Source organism: Sapajus apella, unplaced genomic scaffold, assembly GCF_009761245.1.
Source record: "Sapajus apella isolate SASKATOON/1434 unplaced genomic scaffold, GSC_monkey_1.0 scaffold139, whole genome shotgun sequence".
NCBI lineage: Eukaryota > Metazoa > Chordata > Mammalia > Primates > Cebidae > Sapajus > Sapajus apella.
The window spans coordinates 1,732,728-1,741,815 of record NW_022437079.1 but is presented as its reverse complement, the minus strand read 5'-3'; the positions used below and the strand labels follow the sequence as shown (position 1 = coordinate 1,741,815).

General features: G+C 40.5%; 1 long non-coding RNA gene and 1 pseudogene across 1 annotated transcript in view; one reads left to right on the top strand and one right to left on the bottom strand.

The window, feature by feature from the left end:
- Positions 1-6,756: 6,756 nt before the first annotated feature.
- Positions 6,757-7,713, top strand: LOC116540360 (annotated as a pseudogene).
- A 329-nt stretch (positions 7,714-8,042) lies between these two features.
- LOC116540361 overlaps positions 8,043-9,088 on the bottom strand; it is a 37,202-nt gene continuing 36,156 nt past the window's right edge. Inside the window, exon 3 of the long non-coding RNA XR_004264404.1 lies at positions 8,043-8,197. This is a non-coding gene — a long non-coding RNA (uncharacterized LOC116540361). The remainder of the gene's footprint in view (positions 8,198-9,088) is intronic.

The following is a 9,088-nucleotide window of genomic DNA, read 5'->3' as shown; positions in this document are numbered from 1 at the left end:
CATAATTATAAAAAGTACATTTCTCTTCTTTGTAAGCTATCCAGTCTGTTGTATTTTTTTAATAGCAGCACAAATGAACTAAGACATGCCCTTACATTGGTACATTGGTATCTGTGCATCTGAGGAGACAGCCACTTTCTGGTCTCTGCAGGTGTTCTTTGGCAGGGAAAGACCTTCACTATTAAGTCTAGCCTTGGATTTTGGATGGGACAGCTGGTAATGACCCAGGGCAGGTAGAGCTTGCTGTCAAGATGCTCACAGTGGTTTCTCGTAACTAATTCAAGAATATAGACAATATATAATAAAGCAAACCTAAGGAAAGCCGAGGGAAGACCCTAATGAAGAGAGAAGCAGAAGGCAATTGAGTAGAAGACAAAAAACATAAAGCTTGATTCAGAGATTCAAGAACACAAAATTAAAAGATTTTCTGAAATAATTATTAAACATGACAAACTACTGCCTAGCCTATGGAGGAAATGCAAATAAAATTGAATTCAGAAAAGAGGAAGAACTTAAGATTTAAAGACTGATTATAAAGTATTTTGCACAACCTCCATGGTTCAATATTAGAAAATCTAAATAAAATGCATAATTTTATTTAAAAATTATCAAAATTTACTAGAGAAGGATTAGACTATAGAGGAAATTGAGAAATGTATCTAAGACCTATCTTTTTGCCTATCCTCACCCCTAAAGCATGAGGCCAGTTTTGTAGGTTCATCCCAGGTTCAAGCAATTCTCCTGGCTCAGCCTCCGAGTAGCTGGGATTATAGGTACATGCCACCACGCCCTGCTAATTTTTGTATTTTTAGTAGAGACAGGGTTTCTCCATGTTGGCCAGGCTGGTCTTGAACTCATAACCTCAAGTGATTTACCCCCATCAGCCTCCTAAAGTGCTGGGATCAGAGGCATGAACCGCAGTACCAAGCCCTATGGTGCTTCTTAAACTATTTCCAGAGATGGAAGAATTTCACACTGTTCTATACCAAAATCTGATACAAGTAAAGGATCAAAAAAAGAAGGGAAAAAAAGAAAAGTATACAGATTAGTCTCGATTATGACAACCAATGCAGAAATCCTAAATAAAATATCAGCAGAGAGAAAGCAGAAAACACTAAAAGAAAGATACACAAAGATAAATAAAGCCCAAGAATGTAAGCATGGCTCAATATTAGAAAATCTGATGCCAAAGAATGCATTTGCCATTGCTTAATCTTCATTTCAGATTTTTTAAAAGATTAATGAAATAGATACTAGTGGATACTTCCTTAGCATTGTAAAAAATTATAATCCTCCACCTCAAACAATCACAGCTTAATGTAAAAAGCCAAAAGCATTGCCATTAAAATCAGAAATAAGAACCCCTATTATCACACATGAGAAAGAGATAAGAGGTACAAAATTTGGAAAGGAAACAGCATCTGGTTATAAATTTATATCAAAAATCAAACCTTCATTATTATAAATAGTAACCAGTTAGAAAATTTAATGGAAGGTATGTTAGTCCATTCTTGCATTGCTATAAAGAAATACTTGAAGCTGGGAATTTATAAAGAAAAGAGGTTTAATTGTCTTACAGTTCTGCAGGCTGTACGAGAAGCCTGGCACCAGCATCTGCTGTCTTTTAAGGAGGCCTCAGGGAGCCTATAATCATGGCAGATGGTCAAGGGGAGCCAGTGGTGTCACATGGTGGGAGCAGAAGAAAGAGAGAGAGGGGAGGCGCCACACACTTCTAAACAACTGGATCTCGCATGAACTCAGAGGAAGAACTCACTCACTCGTTGCCAAGGGGATGGTGGGTGCCAAACCATTCATGAGGGACCTAGCCCCATGGTACAATCACCTCTCCCCAGGCCCCTCCTCCAATGAGGGATTACATTTCAACATGAGATTGGGAGGGGACAAACACCCAAACCATATCAGAAGAAAATATGCCTTTTACAACAGAAGCAAACACAGTATTTAGGGACAAATCTAACAATCAATGTTAGGGGCTATGCTAAAAACTTTAAATTTCTGTTAAAAGCCAGAAAAAGTATTTCAGTAAGTGAAAACTTCTCTTGTTTTTCTTTAGAAGAGTACTCAATAGAGCAGTTTCAATTTCTGAATGTAATCTCTAAGTTCAGTGTTTTTCCAATCCAATTACCAAGCGAATGTTGTTTGAAATTTGGTAAGTTAAACTAGATTTTTCTGGTAGGATGAACACATAATTGGAATCAGAAAAAAAAAACAGAAAAATAAGAATAATGAACATGACTATGATACTATCAGGTATCAAAACACCGTTATAACCCACACAATAAAAAATGAAAACAAAACAAAAACATGGTTTAAAGCCACAGATATTTAATACAATATCATTTTAAGGCAGAAATAAACTAAGAGACCAGTGTAAGAAAATAGAGAGTCCAAAAATGAATTCAAGCACATATGGGAATTGAGTATTTGATTAAAATGGCATCGTTAAATTTATCAGCAAGGATGGGTTATTCCATAAACGGTGTCAAGAAAACTGGTTAGTTATTTGAAGGGGGAAAATTGGATTTCTTACCTCATTCTTCATGTGCAAATAAATTCCATATGGATCCAAGAGTTAAATATAAAAATGAAACCATTAAAGCTAAATTAAAAGAATGATTACAGAGGAGTTCACATAACTCTGCAAACAAATTTTAAAACTTGGATAAGAACAAACGTGAATTTTTACAGTCTTAAGAGTATGATAAAAAACACTAGGAGACATATCCTCACCAGGGGACTGTGGGCCAAAAGAAGGCCTGCCAGATGAATCATGAAGGCTGAGTTGAGGTGAGGCAGGTAGAAAGGTGGGAATGTGTTTCAGCACAAGCTGGCCCCTAAAATGCCCTTCCCCATCGTCCTTTGTCAAGCAAGATCCACTTTCCCACCTATTCCCTGAAGCAGAGATACACGTAGTAAATAGTAGGCACAAATAGTTAGCAAGTACTAATACTACTAAAAGACAACCTGAAAAGACAAACAAATCAGCCGTTAAAAATGACAAGAAATAAAGAGCTTAGAAAACTGACTAATTGCCCACAAATGTCTAGGATGCTGGATGAATACCAGGCATAATCAATTAGGAAATTTACAGCTAAAGAGGTTGCATTTACAGTAACAAAATGTATTAACTACTTTGTAATAAACCCAGCGAAGGATGTTTATGAGCCAGGTAGAGAAAGCTGGACTACTTCTGATTCCTCAAGGAGACAAGAATAAATAGAGAATTGCATTTTCTTGGCAAGTGGGAACAATAGAGTGAAGATATTGATTCTCTTCACATCCATTTATAGGTCACATGTGGTCCTGTTACAGTGTGTCTGGTTTTGCGGTGCTGTTGTACATTTGCAACACCATTCCAAGTCGCTTATATGCAGCTGACCAGAATGCCTGAAATCCCAGGAACAGGTGGAGGTAGCCTTTGAGTGAATCTCTGCTTGTTTAATCCAGTGGTTCTCAAATTTGAGCATGCATCAGAATCACCTGGAGGCTTGTTAAAACTCAGATTACTGAGCCATATATCCAGAATTTCTGATTCAGTAGGCCCAAAAGGTACCTAAGAATTTGTAGTTCTAACAAATTTCCAGGTACTGTTAATGCTGCTGGTTGGGGGAACTCAACTTTGAGAACCATGCGATTAGTCAAATGTCAATGTAATGGGGAATGGGCAGAGCAGTCTGGACTCTGAGGCTCTTGGGATCCCCTTTAAATCTAGACAAATTTCCAGCTTAATCTCAGCAACTCTTAATGTGAGCCAGGCCTGGCAGGTTACTGTCATGTTTTACTTCCTTCTTTCTATACTTTGTAAGTGTGGAAGTATTGGAAGAGCAAGAAGGCAGTAGCGTTTTGTGTGTGTGTGTGTGTGTGTGTGTGTGTGTGTGTGTGTGTGTGTGTGTCTGTCTACGCACTTGATATTTCAAGGCTCATGGGATTTAGACACAAGTTCCTGAAAGTAAGTGCTAGCCTTTATATCCTCTGTGTAGCCCTGTAAATCCTAATCTAAATCTCTAATACCTCTCTTGAAACTTGACAGAATAGTGCAGCAGGAAGAATAAATGGCCAAGAATAAGAATCAATTCTGATAGGGCTCGGGGGAGGAGAGGTGGGGAGCATTTGTCTGCTTTCATAAAACCTGTTTTAAAGCAATAGTAATAAAAACAGCTGAAGTGCAGTCATAAAGAGAAAACTGTATATAAATAATACAAAAGCAACCCAGAATTAGATCAAATTATATGTAAGATGGCTATAACGTGTGACAAGCTGAACATCAGTAAGCGATATGGAAGGAAAATTTAATAAATCATGTTGGAATACTGAGGATTGACTTTTAAAAAGGAACTAAATTTACCGAATCTAATTCTGCTCACTGAAATTAAAGATAAATAAAGATGATAAATCATAGAGAAAAAAGTTACATGGCACACAATTTACCATTTACCCTACTTCTTTGGTAGTGTAGAGGAAGTGAAAGAGAGCACTTGGGGAGTGACTCTCAGACGTGGACGTCAAAAATGTCAGTATCTCTTCTCATTTCATCCATACAGTAGCCCTGTGAGATAGCTATTACTCTCTATTCTCAGATATGGAAACCATGGCTTGAGAAATCAAGTTATTTTCTCAAAGTCAAATAGGGAGCAATCAGAAGAGCCTCAATCTGTCTGACTCCTCGTTCTGGGCTGCCCAGTGACTGCCAACCAGTCAGGGTGCAGGGGAGATGTGGCTGCCCAGTTCAGAAGATGAAGCCCAGTGCCGGTTCAGTCTTGGAGGGGCCTGGAATGGTGGGAAGAGGAACAAGATAGAACTAAGCTCTGGAGACTTGTGAGGACAGGAACTGTGTCCATAAGGTATGAACTTGGTGAGCCTAGCAAAAGAGAAAGGCAGTAAATGCATTCCAGGGGCCATGGGGGCACCCAGGGAGCTGCCTGAAGCAGAGGGAGAAGGATAAGCTGCTGTGTCCCAGGGGAAGTTGGATGTTTGATGGAGATATTGGGGCACATCTGAGCCACCTGACATGCTCCTTAAACATCCAATCTGATATGGTTTATCTGTGTCCCTACCCAAATCTCATCTTGAATTATAATTCTCATAATCTCCATCGGTCGTGGGAGGGACCAGGTGGAGATAACTGAATCATGGGGGCAGTTTCCCCCATCCTGTTCTCATGATAGTGAGTTAGTTCCCATGAGATCTGATGGTTTTATAAGGGGCTTGCCCCGCTTGTTGCTCAGCACTTCCCCTTGCTGCCGCCATGTGAAGAAGGTCATGTTTGCTTTTCCTTCCACCATGATTGTAAGTTTCCTGAGGCCTCCCCAGCCCTGTGGAACTGCGAGTCAATGAAACCTCTTTCCTTTATAAATTACCCCGTCTCAGATATATTCTTATAGCAGTGGGAGAATGGACTAATAGACAATCCCATCTGCCCAGACATAACTCTGTCACCCCTTTTATGAGGCACCTGCAGAAGGCATGCGGTGTCACAAAAGAGCAGGTTCATTGGGTCAAGGAAGTGGGTTTAACTGTTTGTCTGCCACATTCTAGGTGTATGGCTTTATTCCAATAATCGAATTCCTGTTAGTTTCCTCAGTTGTGCATCAGGATAACAATGCCTACCTTACAGAATTCATGTGAAGATTACATGAGACAAGTCAGGAAAAACTCTAAGCTTCATAAATGATGCAGAGTAGGCAGTCAATCAATATTTATCGAATATGAGAATGCATTATATATATTTCAATGTATATATTTACTCATTAGCTCTGGAGGGGGTTTATCTAGCTAGTTCTGCTTGGAAGACAAGAATTTCACATTTTTCATCAGTTTTAGCTGAAACATTCCAATTTAGGAAACTAGGTCAAGCCATATCACTGTGCATTAATTATAAGTTGTGATTCCAGCAACCTGTGGAAAGATAAGAAAATGGTCCAGTGTCTGCAGTTTTCCACAGCAACAAATGGAGCTCTGATGACAGTTTCCATAATCCCCGCCCCTTCCAATTGCTTGGGACTTCATTGTTTACAAAGAGCTGCCCACACCCATGATCACATATAACTCACCTTTAAGGGAGATTGTGTTATCCCATTTTGTAGATGAGAAAATTAAGCTTCTAAGAGGTGAAAGAACTGGCTTAGGTCATAGCTGGTGGTTGGTGGCAGACAAACTGGAATCTCTGGGATGTGCCTAAATTGATTATTGCTGCTGCGTGTACTTGATTACTTTGTTAACGGCATAAAGGATGAATTCAAGGAGGATCCTGCCTGGTGATATCTGCCTCTGGCTCCCCTAAACGCCTCAGGTAGAAGTTCTGAGGGTCCTATCTATCTGTTAAACCCTATCCCTGTTCTGGAGCCAGTTTGGAAGGAGACAGGAGAGAAACAACCTCAATCCTGGAGATGTGTGAGGCCACAGGAACTATGTCCATAATATAATTGCAGCCTGGGACCTGACAGCCCAGCCAGGATGTTGTCATTTGCTTGGGAGCTGTGGAGACATGGTCAGAGAACTTGAGTGAAGTCACGCTCAGGGGTAGGGGTGGTGGTGTTTACCTGGAGTGACAATGTTATACAGGTGGGAAAATACCTACTATTGATTTTTTTTGTGAAGAGTCGAAGACTGAGCGGTTGTGGCCACATTGCCAACCTCCAGCAGTGGTCAGCTTCTCCACGTAGAACCCAGGAGTAGGAGACCCAGAATCGAATCTCTTCTCCCTCCCTGCTCCTGTTTTCAGCTTTGTGAGAAAACTTATCATCAAACACAATGGCCGGCAGCATTACCAACAAGACAGATTCTCGCTCGGTGAACTCCCATGTGTTCAGTGGGAATCTCAACACTCTTGTGGTCAAGAAATCTGATGTGGAGGCAATCTTTTCTAAGCATGGCAAAACTGTGGGCTGCTTTGTTCATAAGGGTTTTGCCTTCCTTCAATACGTGAATGAGGGAAATGCCTGGGCTGCCGTAGCAGGAGAGGCTGGCAGAATGTCTGCTGGCCAGGTTTTAGATAGTAATCTGACTGCAGAGCTAAAAGTGAACCGAGGAAATGCAGGTGTGAAACCACCTGCAGCAGGGATGTTCATGTCAGTAACAGAACACCCTTCTCCATCCCCTCTACGCAGCTCCCCCTTTGACTTGGACTATGACTTTCAACAGGATTATGATGACAGTACAGTTACCCAGCACGTGTGCCTCCTCCTCCTCCTCCTGCTCGGGTGTAGTGCCCTCAGCATGTATCAGGAAACACCTCATGAAGGCGTAAAAGTGGCTTCAATTCTAAGAGTGGACTGCAGGGATCTTCCAAGTCTGGAAAGCTGAAAGGAGATGACCTTCAGGCCATTAAGAAGGAGCTGAACCAGGTAAAACAAAAAGTGTATTCTCTCCTGGAAAACCTGGGAAAAACTGAAAAGGAACAGAGCAAACGAGCAGTAGAGATGAAGAATAAGTCAGAAGAAAAGGGGAGCGGCAGCTCCGTGAAGAAGATGAGACTGATGTGAAGACAGAGTCTCAGGGGGCGGGCGATGACTCTGCTGAGGAGGGGGACCTACTGGATGATGATGATAATGAATCGTGAAGATGATCTGGGGGAGTTGATCAAGGATGGTGAAAAAGAGGCTGAAGAAGGAGAGGATGACAGAGACAGCGCCAATGGCGCGGATGGCTCGTAAGCACATAGTGGGGTTTAGAAATCTTATCCCAATATTTCTTTGCCTAGGCGCTAGTCTAAGATGAAATTTTTCACCAGCTCCTCTCCCCTAATGTCTTCAGCACACACTCACTGTTTTCCCTATCCTTGTCCTTCCCGTGTTCATTAATTCATACTGCCCTGCGCCTAGTCCCATTTTCACTTCCTTTGACGCTCCTAGTAGTTTTGTTAGGTCTTACCCTGTAATTTTTGCTTTTAGTTTTGATACCTCTCTATGACTTAACAATAAAAAGGATGTATGGTTTTTATCACCTGTCTCCAAAATAGTCTCTTGTTACGCAGGGAGTACAGCTCTTTTCATTCATACTTACGTTCAGTAGTTGCTTCCCTAAATGCAAATGCAATCTCATTTAGTTGAATAGCCCCTGAAAGCAGCTTGAGTTAGAAGGATGTGTGTTACACCCCAACATTAGTGTGCTGTGTGGGGCAGTTCAACCAAACGTAACAATGTATTTTTGTGAATGAGGGTTGGCATGTCCAATGCATCTTCCAGAGAAATAATCAGTGTTACAGTCTTAAGATGTGTTTTCTAAAGTTGATTCTGTGGGTTATTTTTGTGAACAGCCTGATGTTTGGGACCTTTTTTCCTCAAAATAAGTCCTTGTTAAACCAGGACTTTGGAGGAAAAAAACCCTGGTATTTCATTTTTGTGTTTTATTATTGTTTACTTCAAACTTTCTTTCACAGCGTCCTCCACAAAACCCCTAGAATGTACTAGATATATTTTTCTTGGAGTCATAATCATTATGCAGAGCAACATAACACTACTCAAATTATATTTCATTGAGATGCATGTTGCATAAATATAAGTTGACACAGCGTGGAGACTGTTTTTCACAATGGCTTTTACATCCTAATGAAAGTTTGGGAAGTATATCCTCTCTGCATTTTCATCAGTGCTTTGCGGTCCAGCTGACACCTTTTTGAAGTTTTTGTTGTGTGCTAAATTGCTGTGTCTTTGAATAGGAGAGGCTCAAAAACATTAAGACTTCAGGAAAACAGCTGGAGAATGGAACCCCTGCTTTCCTCTATTTTGTCCTTTTCATTACTATGTATAGCCACAGCTACCTTCTGAATTCTGAAGTGTTACCTCAATGTTACTGAAAACAAGAAAACTTATTTCCTGCTATTCCCGTCTGCCTTGATTGAGAACATAGAGAATGTTACACATTTATTTTACCCTAAATGATCTTTTACCCGTATTAGCTAATCTTTCTGTTTTCCCTCAACTTTATTAATTGCAGTGATTGCATTTTTAGCACCCAGTCTTCTTAAGATGAATATATTAAACAGCTACCAGTGTTGTGATACCTCATCCTTGAAAGGCCCGGTTCGTTTGTGGTTTTTTTTTTTTTTTTTTTTTTTTTTTTTTTTTTG